The following is a 12522-nucleotide window of genomic DNA, read 5'->3' as shown; positions in this document are numbered from 1 at the left end:
ACCCTCACTGCAAGTCATAATAACGACAGACTCCTCCTTTCTGGGGTGGGGTGCTACTTTGGATCACATGAAGGTTTTCAATCTGTGTTCATCCCAGGACAGGATGTCTCATATAAACTACCTCAAGCTCTTGACAATTGTTCTGGCGCTGAAAGCTTTTCAGCCGTCAAACTTCAGCAAGGTAGTGCGAATATGCACAGACAATTCGGTGGCTATGTTCTGTGTGAACAAACAGGGAGGTACTAGGGCTCTGCCACTTGTGGACCTAACCATTCAAATTTGGAACTGGGCAGTGCAGAACGATGACAGACTGCAGCCAGTACACATTCTGGTGTGGGATAATATTGTTGCGGATTCTTTCAGCTGTCAGTCTGTGGCAAACCATGAGTGGGAGATGAACCCGAGGGTTCTTCTGCACTTGTTTTCACAGTTAGACACTCCAAAGTGGACCTGTTTGCGACATCGGCCAACATGAAGCTTCCGCACTATGCTTCCAGGGAGGGACTCTATCCTCTTTCCTTGCGGGATGCTCACGAGATTTCATGGGACAAAATGCGGGTGTACGCCTTCCCTCTGCTGCCCTTGATTCATCGGACCCTCTTGAAACTCAGAAATCCCAGCAATTGCACTCGGTGTCCGGTCAAATGGTCGAAAATAAAAGATCGTATGAACATTTGATCGAAAGTCAAATGGTTGAAAAAAAAATGGTCGAATTTTTTTATTTATTTATTTATTTATATATTTTTTTCACTTTGTTTGGTAAATGAAAATAAAGAAAAGGGGGGGGTAAAAAAAATAAAAAAAATAGACCATTTTTTTGACCATTTGACTCTCGATCAAATGGCATTTGATCATTTGGTTTTCGACCAAATGACCTGCAACCATTGCACTCTACTGTTCATAGCTTGTTAGTGGCCAGCCAGGTTCTGGTTCTTGGAACTTCAACATCTGTCAATGCGCAATCTGATCAGGTTGCTGCAGATTTCCAATCTTCTACACGAGAACAGTCATTAGGTGTGGCATCCCTCCCCACAATCCTTCAGTTTAGCGACATGATTCCTGAGTTCAAATCCCTAGTGCAATTTAATCTCTCAGAAGACAATATGCGTATAATTGAGGCGGCGCGCAAGCCTTCAACACAAGCTCAATACAAAAGCAAATACGAAAGATTATGTCATTGGTGTCTTGCCAAACAGCTTGACCTTCGTCAAGCTTCATTGGCTGTGTCCTGTCGTTCATATTAGATATGGAGGCCATAGGCATCGACTTTTTGTCTTGCAGAACCTTATCTGCCATTGGGGCTTACCTTAGCACAGATGATTTGTCTTTCACTGTGACTAATCCAGTCACAAAGAGTCATTTTGCTGGGCTTCTTCACCTTTTCCATCCGATCAAGCACCTCAATTTATATGAGATATCAATGTTGTACGCACTGCTCTCTGTCACAAACCTTTTGAGCCACTAGCAACTACAGAGCTCAAGTTCCTTATCCGGAAGGTGGCTTTCTAAATAGCTGTCAGATCGGCCAGAAGAATAAGTGAACTACAAGTCCTTTCAATTAAGCATCCTTTTTTACCTTTCATAAGGATAAGGTGGTGCTCCGCACACATCCTTCTTTCCTTGCAGAGATTGTTTCTGATTTTCACATTAACCAGTTTATTTCCTTGCTGGTTTTCTTTCCGGAACCGGCTTTGTACGCAGAAAAAATCGTGCATAATTTAGATGTCAGGAGGGAACAGAAGTTTTACCTACAAAGAACAAACAACATCAGAGGCTTGACTCAACTTTTCGTTACATTTAGGAATCCTAAAGGAACCCCAGCCTCCAAAGCTTCCATTTCTCACTCGATTGTTTAGTGTATTTCGGAAGCTTAATCAGTACAAGGCCTTCAAGCTCTAAAGGGCTTCCACGCACATTTGGTGCACGGGAAAGCTGCAGCTGTTGCGTTCTAAAAATATGTTCCATGGGAGACCGTTTCCAAGGCGGTCACATGGGCCTCACCTTTGGCTTTTTGTAAGCGCTATTTTCTTGATCTCAGTTCCCGTGCTGATGCCCAGTTTGGACAGGCATAAACCTTTTTCTGAAACCGAATTTCCATCCACCCGTTTGATAAGTCAGTGCTTGGGAATCTCCCAAGAGTATGGAGGAAAGGGGATGGACCGTAGGAGTATAACTAAGTTATTCACTGTAGGGACTATCTTACTCCTAGTCCATGGTCCGCTTTCCTCCATACGCCGGTCCACCTTCCCCTCTAAAAGGTTTCCTCTCTTTGCTAAATTGTCCTTCAACTTTGGCAATAGTAAAAGTACTGAAGGGCTAGGCACTGAGCAGGGCTCAGGAAGGCGGGGCTCCAGCCACGCCCAGAGGCCCTGTGTAAAAATAAAAGTAGGACAATCATATTTTTGATGCTTCAAAAAGTGCTCTGGTGCCGCCCTGAAGGACGGAATGTCCCAAAGGTATGGAGGAAAGTGGACTATGGACTAGGCGTAAGATAGTCACTACAGTGAGTCAATTTGTATATTGTATCATAATGAAGGGAGTGGTGCAATTTGGTGTTGAAATAATAGTGCAAGGTAATGATCATCTTATCAGAAGGAGGGTCTGACCAGTCACGGTCAGCAGAGAGGATCTCCGGGCCGTCGGTGCCACTCGGATCACCCAAACCATGCTCCTCCAGCTGACACCAGTGTACTGTGATCCTTCTAGATTGGGGATCCAGCACCGTAGCAGTGCAAGGTACTATTGTACGGACAGTAAATTACGTCTACTGAGGCATTCTTCATACTTACAACTGCATGAGTAAGGATGACAAAAGGCACTGGCAAAAAACAGGGCAGCATGGACACATATACAAAAGCTACGCTGAAGTTACCCAGCAAAACTGCAAATATTATGGAAACAGACCGGCACGCGTCCCGGAGGAAATGACTGAAGTTCCGAAGATGATGCAAGGCTTTACGGCATTTAATGTCAAATTGGATGATATCACTGGTAACATCAACTCTATCAAATCCAGGCTTGAGAAAGTTGACGAAAGAATAACTGAGGCTGAGACGAGAGTAGGAGCGGTAGTGAATGAGGTGACCACTCTAAAGACTGAAATATCCATGCTCTCTAAACAAGTTCATACAGCCCTTAAGAAGTGCGACTACTGGAGTCAAGGTTGCTTAGCAATAATATCTGCATTATAGGCACCCCGGACGGCACCCTCAAGGGTGACATGGAATCATTAATTGAGTACAATCTCATCTTATAATCCTAAATTTTCACACAACATTGCTGTGGTTCCTGCACACAAATCACTGGCCCTGAAACCCGAGCCAAAGCCTATCATTGCTCCTCTACTCAACTACAGGGACAGATATGCCATCCTGCCTGCAGCGAGGGAAAAGGACAACCTTACACAAGGCTCCAGTAAAGTACATATGTATCCCGATTTCCCTGTAGCTGTGCAACAAGAACGGAAAAACTTCCTAGGAGCAAAAAAGATGCTGTGAGAGAGCGAGAGGTGTAAAATATGCATTGTTGTACCCAGCGAAGCTTAGAATTGAACTGCACCATAAAACATATTTTTCACAATACCTGATGAGACGATGTACTTCATTGAGGCTAACATTGCAGTCCCTGAGGTGGTCAACCAACAATCCAACTCCCTCCTGCACCCCCACTCCCCACCAGTGACTCGTCTGTCGAATAAATAGAGTTCAATCAATTAGGCTTCTTGTTCGTTCCGTTTTATTGTAAACAATGCTGTGGTTAGGTATTAAAGGAATAGTTCACTCTAAAATTGTATTGTCCTAAAAGATGGGCAATAATCAAAAACATGTATTAAACATATTTTTAAAGAAAGTTCCTATATAAACTTTTGAGCAAACGAGGCTCAAACTGTTTACATGGGAGCATCCTTTTTGTCATTTCAAGCAGCCTTCTCTGATCATTTTAAGCTCTGCCCTGGCGGCACTATTCAAGCAGCAAAAGCCCCCTACTGGGAACTTTTGCTTACTGCAGCCAGAGAAGAGCTGAACATGGAGGAGGCTGGCTTCACTTTCATTTTATGTTTTCGGTGCTCCTCAAGCCCAGGGATGCACAGAAAACATAAAATCAAAGGCAGAGTCCAATTATAAATACTTTGCCGGTTGCCGGCAGAGTTTTCATAATTGCTGCCACTTTCTTTTCTAGTTTCCCGTGAAAGAAAGTCGCAGCAATTATGAAAACTCTGCCGGATGCCGGCGAAGTATTCATAATTGCCTGCACTTGCCTACAAGCAAAGGCGCAGCAATTATATAATACTATGTTGATTGCGTTGGCTTCAGCTTTGAGTCTCCTGGGCTCCCCCAGGTCGGGGGAGCCCAGGAGACTCAAAGCGAAATCCGCCGCAAACATAAATACAACGTTGTTGTATTTATAAATGCTGCGGTTTTCTTTTCTAAGTTTCCTGGGCTCCTCGGAGCCCGGGAAACTTAGAAAACTGCGGCATTAGGAACTTTAAAAAAAGATATTCTTTATATATATTTTTGACCATGGCCCATATTTTGAGCCAATAAAATTTTAGAGTGAACTATCCCTTTAAGCAATTTGATACTCCGAGTTGAAACCCCTACTGTGAAACCCCTGCACTTGCCCTTCCGGGCCCCCTCCTCCTGCACTAGCCTGGCTGGGCCTGCAACCCTTGAGCCCTTCCAGCCGCTGCCTCGCACTTAGCTCATGGACTTTTATTTCCCTGTACTCTCTGCATTTGCCTGGCTCTGTCCACCTGGCCTTCCCTGGCACTTGCTTCTCAACAGCCCTCTGCTCTGCCGGCGCCTCCCCTCTTCCCCCGCACTTCTTGTTTACTGCACTTGCACGATCCATATGTCACAAGGCCTAGTAGGACCATTTCATGTTTCTGTCATCCCTGCTCCCCACTTTGTCTTGTTGCACCTTGAAACATTTTGTTTATAGGCACATTATAAATACTCAATAAATAAATAGAGGAGTAGAGTAGAAAACGTGTTAACTTGGGAAAAGGGAAAAGTCAACCCAGGTCCCAAAGATGAGAAAGAGAATATAATAGATACATACATTTGGGAAAAACACACCCAGGAGACCAGGTAGGTAAAACTCATCCATGAAACAGCACTCTGGGAAGAGAGGATAGAACCTGGCAAGAAAGAGAGAAGGGATTCGAAAATGGTTGCTGGCACAGTATAGACGTGCCGACAGCTCTCTTCCGTTCCCGAGTTGACAGAGGCGTCCCACCACCCCGCAGCACTCCGGAACAGACAGAAAGAGGCCCCCACAACGGCAATAGGTGGAGGGCTGGTGCGGGCGACACAAAAAACAATGTGAGTTTCCCCCCAGGGCACTATCTGGCCCAGAGTGCCGTGCCTGCCCTGAATGGGAGGAGGAGGAGGAAGATTTGGCCCACCAACTCGCGCCGGACAGGAGTTGTGGAGTGGAGCACCTGCCAGGCGGCAAGGCGGTTCCGGACACAGCGTTGCGGACTGGGGCGAGGACGACCACCAGTGCTTGCGAAGAGGGCCTCTGACAGCGGCCACCTCTGTTGTAGGGAAGAAGGAGAGGTGGATGTGGACCAGGTGCGGAGGAAGGTGCAGTGCCGGGCACCCCACGAGCGCCGGCGGCAGGGGGCAGCGCAGGGTGCCACACGACCCCCGAAGTAAAGGAGAGGGACGCGAGTCACGGGGCGAGAAGCGGTCTCGGCCACTGCAGGAGAACTGGCAGTGGGGAGCAGTGACCGGTGTACGTGGCATCCTGGGTGAGTACCGCCAGCCAAGAGAGGTCAGAAGGGCTGTGCGAAGGGAGAGATCTGCAGGGGGACCCCAGGCCCGACAGCGGACAAACAAAGGGCATGTCAGGGACTCAAGGAGGAACGGGCTGACCCCCCGGGGGGAGTGTAGAAGAAGTAAAGTCGGAGGCTCCAGGGGGAGCGGCGGAGGAGGATGGTGAGTGCGGGAACCCCCTGGGAGGCCACATGGAGGCAGGAGAACCTCCGATCAGAGAGGAGGTAATCCCCAGGAGGATCCGGGGAGTTGCCTCCCCACGAGCAGATAAACAGGCTAATAGTAGCCCCAGCAGGCCTTGGAGGGAGGAGGAAGACCCCTGTGAAGCGAGGCAGGAGCGGTTGGAAGCTGGACCCGAAATCCGGTGACTCCTCTTGCATAATCAAGCCTGCGCACTCAACTGGACAAGCAACTGCTAACAGAATTGGAGCCTGAGCACCCCAAGAGCTGGGATTTAAGCAGTGGGGAGGCGGCAGCCTCGACTAGAGAGGGCAACAGGGCAGGTTGGAGGCACATAATGGGCCGGAGGGAGTTGCCCAGTAGACCTGGCCTGTACAACTTGGACACTGAAGAGAGGCGCCAGGGTAGCAAGAGGTAGAAGGAGACATTCAGTGGGAAGAATCCTCTGAGAAGGGGGCGAACTGAGGAAAGGCACCAAAGCCCAACTAAGACAGACCTTGGCACGCACCCACAGAGGCCCCAGAGGCCCCCAGAAGCACGGTAAGGGCACGGAGACGGGGAGAATCATCACCACGAAGGCCAAAGGGAAAGGGGGAAAACTGCCCTGGTCCCGAGCGACCCCCCAGGCATCCTCCACGCAATGTGGCCCACACAAGACACCAGGGAAGGGGCCAGATGCAGCCAAGAAGGGGCAGTGGAATGCAATGCCCCCGGGGGCCTGGAGGGATTGGCCCCGATGTCGAAGCAGAATTTCTGGGGCAAAATGCACGCACTACAGACCAATCTAGCTAAAACGTTCCAGGACCAATTTCAACTCATGAGATCGGACTTGAACGAGGCCTTAGGGGAGATCAGACAGGACATACAACAACTGGGCGAGAGGACGGACCTCCTAGAAAAGGGCCTTCAAGAAGTGGAAAGGAAACAACAGCTAACAGTGAAGCCATAGAGAGACTTGATGTACCCACTCAGAACTTGGAAATTCAGATGGAGGATATGGAAAATAGATCCTGAAGGATCAACATTAGAGTTAAAATGCTGCCAGAATTGGTACTAGACAAAGATCTGACATCGGAAATCCAGACAATCTTTGCTGAGATCTTAGGAGAAGAGATTCCAGACAGGATTGAATTGGACCACGTACATAGGGCAAGGAGGATGGTCAAAGGTCCGGCAGCAAGACCGATAGATGTTCTAGCAACCTTCACTAGGTATGCCCAAAAGGAGGCCGTCCTCCAGGCGGCGAGAAAGCGGGAACCTATAACGTACAGAGACCAAAAGATAGCACTGTTTCAAGACCTAGCAAGCAGTATGCTTCTAAAGAGAAGGCAGATGAGTGGAGTAGTAAAGGTACTCAACGGGCAAGCTATTCGATATAAATGGACCTTCCCGTTTGGCCTTGTATTTGAATGGGAAGGAAGCCAGAAACGCTTCACCTCGGTACAAGAAGGGGCTGACATCCTGACAATAGATTTTGAAGAGACTCCTACAGGGAACAGAGCGCAAGCAATGGACAACAGGCCTAGGTCGAGACCCTGGGAGTGGACAACGGTGGGTGAGGAAAGAAGAAGGGGACCAAAGGGGAGCAGGCCACCACCGAAATAGAGGAACGGGGAGGCAGGAACTGGGACAAAAACAGAGCCCTAAATAAAAATGGTGGTAAAGGGGTGGTGGGCCTGTAAAGGGGACAATGGAGCATGGGGGAGTCGGGGGGAGCAACCATTTTGAATCAAGAAGGGCGGGAATGCCGAAGGAGGGAGGGTAGGAAAGGTGGGGGGGAGAGGGCACGGGGGCAACCCATGAAGGAGAGAGTGAAAGGGGGTCACCGGCAAGCTTGGGGCAAGATCAGATCCACAACCATTCAAGTGGCTAACACATAACGTTAGGGGGCTCAATACCCCCCTCAAGAGGAAGAAATTGGAACAATTTACGAGGAAAGAGGGGCCGGATGTTTTGGGGCTAGAGGAAACACACCTCATGAGCAAGGACCAGGGGTGGTTGAAACTGTGGGGGTTCGACCAGATCTTACATGCCTCCGGAAAGAGCAAAACGGGGGGAGTGGCCCTGGCCATTAAAAACATGGTCGACTTCAGAGTCACTGAAGTCATATGGGACAAGGAGGGCAGGTACATTATAGTCAGGGGGAAGCACCAGGAGCTCCTCTATACCATAGTGGTGGTGTAGGCCTCGAACTCCGGTCAGGAGCAGTTTCTGCAGCACGTCCTGGCGGTACTAGAAGAGAAAGCGTGGGGCCACATAATCCTGGTGGGAGACCTCAACATAGCCTGTGATAGGGAGAGGGGCAGGTTGAGGGGCCCTGTAAGGGGAGGGGGGGCGGTGATGTCAGCAGAATTAAGGGACAGGTTCGGGAGGGCGGGATTACAGGATGCATGGCGGGAGCTGAAGGGGGATGAGGAGGGTTACATCTTCCTATCGGGAGTACATGGATCACAGTCTAGAATTGACTATGTCTGGGTCTCAGTGGGCCTGGTGGGCAGAATCCGCGAGGTGAAAATGGGCCCTATAGGGATTGCTGACCATAAGATGGTATAGGACGCAAGGAAAGAGGGGTCTGGGGATGGAAATACCCAAAGTTCCTACTTAGGGACCCAGTAATTAGAAAGGAAATGGAAGAGAAGATTAAGAGCTTCTTTGCAAACAACAAGAGGGGGGACATGAGGGAAGATATAAAATGGGACGCAATCAAGGCCAAGCTCAGGGGGGACTTGATAGCAGCAACGGCACAGGAGGAAAAGCAGCTGAAGGCACAGGAAGTGCAGCTTGAGGCAGAGGTGGAGGCAGCAAGGCAAAAGGCGGGAATGACCCCGACTAGGTCCTCCATGAGGGAGTATAGTCGGGCACTAAGGCATTTAGAAGTCCTTCGAACCAAAAAGGCTGAAGGGGCACTGCTCACCATCCGCCAAAAATACTACATCAAGGCAAACAAGGCGGATGCACTACTAGCGCGTCTACTGAGGGGGGCGAGGTCAAAGAATGTGATCACAGCCCTGAAAACGGGGACAGGGGATCGGGGGACATCCAGGAAACATTGGCAGAGTACTATGAGTCCCTTTATACATCACAGGCCCACCTACAGGAGTTCTTAGGAAGGCTACAGCTGCAAAGAAATTGGGAGGGAGGCATGGGTGCCCCTTAACCGGGAGATCACGGAGGAGGAAGTAAGGCGAGTGATCATAATCTTGATGTTTAATAAGGCCTCGGGCCCAGACGGCTACACTGTGGCCTTCTACAAAACATTTGCAACAGAACTAATCCCACACCTGACACTTCTCTTCAATACATTTAGGTTGACAGGCAGAATAACACCATCTATGGAGGAGGCCAGACTAACGCTTATCCTCAAGGCTAAGAAAGACCCGGAGGAGAGAACATCCTACAGACCCATCGCACTGATAAACGTCGATGCCAAGATCTACACAAAGATCTTGGCAAACAGGCTGGAGACTCATCTCCCGGACCTGATCCACCCGTACCAGGCCGGTTTTATTAGAGGCAGGCAGACAGCGGACAACATTAGGCACGTGGCCCACTTGGTGGAAAAGGCACACAAAACGGACACTCCCGTGGTCCATAGTGTTAGACGCAAAAAAAGTGTTTGACCTTGTGGAGTGGTCCTTCCTGTTTCGGGTAATGCAGAAAATGAGGCTCTAAGGGGAATTCCTTGCAATGGTCCAGGCCAATTACCAGGCACCATCATCAAGAGTGGCTGTTAATGGGGCGATGTTGAGGCCCTTCAGGCTTAGAAGAGGCACGAAACAAGGATGCCCGTTGTCCCCAATGCTTTATGCAATTTATCTGGAGCCCCCTCCTGCAAGCTACAAGGGAGGCAGTTCGGATACGGGGCATTCCATTCGGGGGGGACATCAGAAGGTGGCTGCGTTTGCTGATGATATGCTGCTCACCCTGACAACCCCAATTGAGTCTATCCGCGCAAGTAGAATCCTGTTGGAGGAGTTCGGGGAGGTTTCAGGCCTAAAGGTTAACATCGGCAAATCCAAAATCTTGAATCTAACCCTGAAAGCAGGGGAACGCGATAAATTGAGAGCAAGCACTCCATTTCTGTGGAGCTCGGGGAGTATCAGGTACCTGGGAGTGAAGGTCACAGCCACTCTCGTGGGCAGGTACGCGCCAACTATCCCCCATTATTGAAGGCTATCAAACGGGATTTTCACAGGTGGAGAAACCTCTGGGTCTTGTGATTGGGACGGCTGGCTGCAGTCAAAATTATTACGCTCCCACGGTTACTGTATTTATTCCAGGTGATTCCCCCAGGCGATACCGGCAAGTTTCTTCAGGGAGCTAAGGGCCCAGACTAACGAGTTTTTATGGGAGGGAAAGAGAGTGAGTGTCAGCAGGCACCTGTTGATGGCACCTAGACGGGTGGGAGGGCTGGCGCTACCGAACTTCCAGCAGTACTATGAGGACACGCAGATACGGGTAATTAGAGAATGGCTTCAGGAAGGGGGAGCATGCAAGACAAGCAATGGTGAAGATGGATAGAGCGGTAGCGCATCCAAATTTGGCAGAAGTGCTATGGCTACCGAAGCAGCACAGGCCAAAGCACCTGTATGAGAGCACCATAACTAAACTAGTAGCAGACAACTGGGATAAACTGGTGGGAGCCAAGGGGATAACGACCTTCCCGTCACCTTTTACACCTATATTCAACAACGGGGACTTCACACCTGGGCTGGAAAAGGGGGCATTCAAGCAATGGCAAGTCGGGGGGCGGGGGTTGCAGGAAACTGGGTGACATTTTCCCGAGAGGAGGGAATACTCTCCTTTGAGGATTGTAAAAGGGAATTCACAGTGAAGGAAGGGGAAATACTTAGGCATGCGCAAATAAGGCATTGGGTGTGACACCCCAGGAACAGGGAAGTAGCGCCCATGGAAACAACGCAGGGACCTGTTGGGGAATGATTAAACATGTTGTAAAATTCAATAAAAAGAGTTTTCAAAAAAAAAAAGAAAGAGAAGGAACTTATACAAAAATAAGATTGTTGGCATAAAAGGTGAGGGGAAAACTGTCAGTCCCCTACAACAGTTATAGAATTTGATCCAGAAGATAACAAGAGACTTAGGCATGGTCTGTTGAGTGGAACGAAAGAACATAGAAAACCTATGACAAAACACAGCAACCAGGAGAAGGGTGTAATTTTCCTGTCCTTCGTTACATTAGTGGTAGGGTCAAATAGGTTAGATTTGGACAGTGGACAGACTTGTTTTTGGACATTCACCCTGACTGATGAGCACCTTACTAAAGTAGGTAAGGAACACCCCATACATATAGGGAGAGTTAGGCCTTATTTTACTTTGGAATACAAATCATGCATAAAACGTCTTCACAGCCTCCATATCCTTCTTCTGATCCTCCACATGTGTTAGGGTGTATAGGATTTCCATATTACATGATCTTAATTGGATAGTTTTACAAAGGTTCCAGTCGCATCCCGAGAGTCGGCCAAACGCATGCAGAGTTGCAAGGTTCATTGGGTTCTAAGGGAATTGCACCACTAATGTTTATTGAGTGGTGAGGGAGAGGGTGGCAGGGGAAGGGATTTTACAAAATTAATTCATACTTGGCTACTTTTGCATACATTGGATATGCAAATTGAATCTGTCATGTAACGCACTAGTTATATGGTGGCTGAAATCATATTAATGAGTTTCAATGTTAGGTGCTTGGGTAACCCCCGTCAAGATGTGTAAATTGCTATCGCACTTTGAGCAATATTGTGCAAAAATACTATTCCTACAAGAAACCCATGTACTGGCAACACATATTATAAGCTTTGCTATGAACTGGGGGATAAATCAATACTACACATCCCATTCTTCTTAATCAAGAAGTCCTGCCAATACTGCATCAAATATTCCTGTTCCAACATCGGAAAACGCATGTAGACCCTCATGGCAGATATGTCATTGTGTATGGTAAGATGCATACATAGAAATACTGTTGGTCGACATATATGGCCCTAAGATGAATGATCCACAATTCTATGCAAATTGTATTGATATAGTGGCTTCTTTATCCCATGTTACCAGTGATATGGGGGAGGGGGTGACTTCAACACTATCCTGAAGTGCTAGATCGCTCATCTACTATTTCTAGGGGTATGACCAAGGCTTATTGCATGATAATAGATGGGATAGACGGGTTGGGTCTTCTGGATGTGTGGATTATACTGAACTCTGATGGTCATGATTACACATTTTACTCCTGTACACGTTTCCTTTTCTAGGATCGATCTGTGGCTTGTCTCGGCTACCCTCACGAGCGGGGTATCTGCAGCCCAGATACTCCCCAGGACCTACTCTGATCATTTGCTTATGCTTATTGCACTAAGACTTAGAGGCCCCCAGGATCACTTTTGATGCTGGAAGTTCAAACCGAAGGGACTACAGGGTGTAGTGTTTGAATCAATTATCTGAGACAATATTAAAAAAACGCGTTTTAACTAATGTCGGTACGGTAGACACAATAAGCACACTTTGGTAAACATTGAAAGTATACAGGAGGGGCATTGCCATGTCTGCA

The sequence above is a fragment of the Ambystoma mexicanum genome, chromosome 14, assembly GCF_040938575.1.
Source record: "Ambystoma mexicanum isolate Mex_15411 chromosome 14, UKY_AmexF1_1, whole genome shotgun sequence".
Classification (NCBI taxonomy): domain Eukaryota; kingdom Metazoa; phylum Chordata; class Amphibia; order Caudata; family Ambystomatidae; genus Ambystoma; species Ambystoma mexicanum.
Note: the sequence above shows the minus strand (reverse complement) of the source record.